Below are 3,594 nucleotides of genomic sequence, written 5' to 3'. Positions count from 1 at the left end.
ATTTTTGAGTGTTGGAATTCGGAAGATTTTTTTTACCATTTACATTTTTTTCATTTACAAACAGGTTAGTAGCGGAGGTTGGATTTTTGAAAAGGGAGGGTTTATAGCGCCATCTATTAGTGCACAATGCAACCTGTCTGAACTGAACCTCCCACGCACCCACGAACCTCCCCATTATAAATTACACACGTCACGTCATATAAGTATGGAGCAGGGGTCGGACACAGTGTTGCCAGCGCATAACTCCAATTTCGGACGGTGTGTAATCTGAAAAGGGACGGTTTTTATGACAATGGGACGAAAACGAACTTGGAATATTTTATCATAGTGTATCTCAATATATGTTTAAAACAAATGTGTATTACTGAATTTGTATGTGTGTTAAAGTGTGATACTTATGATTTTATGCATTTGTAGATGTGCAGAGCCATAGATGGTAGGATCCTACAGATGTGCTATACGCGTGCGTCCTAGAGGGACAGAACATACGCAACACAGCAAGATGATTGGTCGGATATGGTGGGCAACAAATAATCCGACCAATCATCTTGCTTAATTTAAAGTGGAGAATTTAAAAAATTGTGAGAATGTGACAAGGACAAACAATAATATCGCTTTTTTCATACATTTTCATAAAAAGCGAAAACAACATTAAATATAGACCATATTTAATGTTGTTTTCGTTTTTTTCTCAGATTTTGATTTAAGTTTTTGGATATACAGGGTGATTCATGAGACGTGAGCTGGACTAAGCCTACACAATCAGTAAATGTTAATGAATCGTTCACCATCATATTTAAGTAAAACAATCACGCTTTTTATCTGTTACTTAACTTTTTCTTAAGCACAAATTTGATTTTCTACAATCATGGACACCCTACAACACTTAATTAACAAAGATAAAACCTCTTTAACCGTTATGACAGCACTTTGATTATGAAGAAAATAAAATGTCACACTTGAGTGAGATACGATTTTATAAAAGTAACCAGACTCCGATGACATTCAATTTGTCACTAATTATGGATAAAACAAAGAGGGTGACCATAAATATCGTAAATAAAATAAAACTCTTTTTTTTTAACAGTAAAAATTAAATTAACGTTAATCTCACAAATACTGGTACGAATCAGTTGCTGATAATTTACCGAATATGCAGGCTTGATCCAGCTCACGTCTCCTGAATCACTCTGTATAGAGTTCCGTTATCTGTACAACTCGAGCGCCACTGTGTCCTCAAAAATATTCTAGCGAAAACGTATAGAATTTCCGTAAATAAAAGGAAAATTAATTAAATAAAAGGAGATTTCGTGTTTATTCTGATCAGAATGGGAAGCCTAAACCTACCAATTTTCATATCAATTTAAATCTGAGAAAAAAATAAAAATTGACATTTACTTACTCATTTTATAAACGTACCTAGTTTCGACGGCGCTATTTGGGCTATGTATTTGATTCAGGAGGCCTATCGCGAACCACGTTCGACGTGTTGCCTCTCTGTCGCACTTGTAAATCCGTACGTAAGTCTGATAGGGAGGTAGCACGTCGAACGTGGTTCGCGGTAGACCGTCAGATACTATTAGTTAACTTTGTTTTCTCGCAAAATACAAAAAAATACAAAAAAAATACAAAAATAGTTTATTTGGTTTAACTTATAATACACATAACATAAAGGGCTGGAATCTCCCATTAAGTATAACAATACTTGTGTCGGGAGACCCCGCTCTTCCATTAGGAAATAGGGTAAAAACAACAAACTGTACTGAACTTAATTAATATACAATTTACAAATCTGATTATTATTTACTTACTATTATAATTTACAATAAGTATACAATTTCAGACCCGATTCAATTGTGTTATTACAATTAAGGATCTATAATATTTTATAACAATAGGTAACACTATTAAATTAGATTTTAAGAGTAAGTGTTTGTGTGTGCGTGTGTGTGTGTGTGTGTGTATATGTGTGTGTGTGCGTATGTGTGTGTGAATGTGTATGCGAGTGGGATTCATAATAACAGTGCCTCCGTTTCTTCATAAATTTCATAATCTAGTGTTCTTAGCCATGATCTTACTCTATCTCTGCACTTTTGGTATGGCATTGGGTAAATGTTAAGTATTTTATTAACAGAATTATATAACTTAGCCGATTGAGTTGGAAATTGGCGTTGGGCGAATTTTGATTTGGTAGATGGAATTACAGCAACATTGGGTATTCTCCTACGTTGAGTCAAGGTGTCATTCACAAATTGTATGGTGTTGTTTAAGAAGCAAAGCTTCTATATAGAGTTTTCTTACGGAGTGGAGGTCGCTAGTCCTATATAATTCAGTGGTAGGGAATCTAAAAGGTTTAGAATATATGACTTTAAGCAAACTACGTTGAGCCCTTTCTACCGCTACTCGCAAAATAATCTAGATATGTTCCTCTGAGATAATGTCAGAGATTATCACCTCCTCTGTAAGACTAAAAGTTTATATTCCCAATGCAAACTACATAATGAAATTATAGCAGTTGTACCCAAATAATTACGAAGAAATAGACAATTATTTAATTTAATACTTACACAAATACAATAGGATTAACCACGTTACCGAAATTTGCCGTTTCTTTGACCGACCGATCAAATGGTTGTAGGAGAGTTTCTATACTTTCAACTGAATGAACGCTTTAAAACAAAATAATTTTGGAAAACTTACTTAAGAATAAGAACGCTCCAAGGAATAAGGGCTCTTAAGTACCTAGATCACAGTGTTTCTCTTTGACTCTCGCTAGTCGCTTTTCAAGTTTACAGTCCTCGACGTTACCACAGACAATGGCTACAACAAATAAACTAAAACTAAACTAAGGCGAGATGTAGATTAGATACAAACGCGGAAACTATTTTTGTTACGTAAGTTACATTTCTTATGTTGGTACACCTGTCAAACACTATAGGCTACTACAAAGTGAGATATAAAACTAAAACTATATATAAGCGAATGCTACACATTCGATATTCGCCGTGGTTGGAAGATATTTATCGACCATGTAGCAAAGTAAATTGTCATTCGTCACTTTGAAATTAATTATTCTAGGCACTTGATGCCCAAAAGGGACGATAGCTTGGAAGGGGCGGGAAAGGGACGGTGTGGCATTAAAAGGGACGGAAAACCGTCCCTTTTAGGACGATCTGGCAACGCTGGTCGGACAAAAAGTGCGGATGACGTAAAAATGACGTACTTAATCTTGCACACAGGATGATGTTTGAGTTTGTATTTAAACTTCCGTGTGACATGTAGTAACAAAGTAGTATTAATGAAGTAACAAAATAATCGTAAATAAATCCATGGAATTAATAATACAGGTGGTAGGGTGATGTAGTGAATAAAATAAATTTCACGAAACTTGTTACCATAAGGTATAATTATTTGAAATTAGTTAGAACAAGTCTGTGGGATCCTCAGATAAATAGGTTTAATAGTCAAAAGTGGGAACAGTAGGTAAGATTAGCAGTATACGTGTTTGTCACGTACCTCCAAAAACGGAAAATTGCCACAATATTCGAGTAAAGATGACATTTTAGAGCGTTTTCTTATATATTAGTAAATATA

The sequence above is a fragment of the Cydia pomonella genome, chromosome 5, assembly GCF_033807575.1.
Source record: "Cydia pomonella isolate Wapato2018A chromosome 5, ilCydPomo1, whole genome shotgun sequence".
In the NCBI taxonomy this organism is placed as follows: Eukaryota; Metazoa; Arthropoda; class Insecta; order Lepidoptera; family Tortricidae; genus Cydia; species Cydia pomonella.
Note: the sequence above shows the minus strand (reverse complement) of the source record.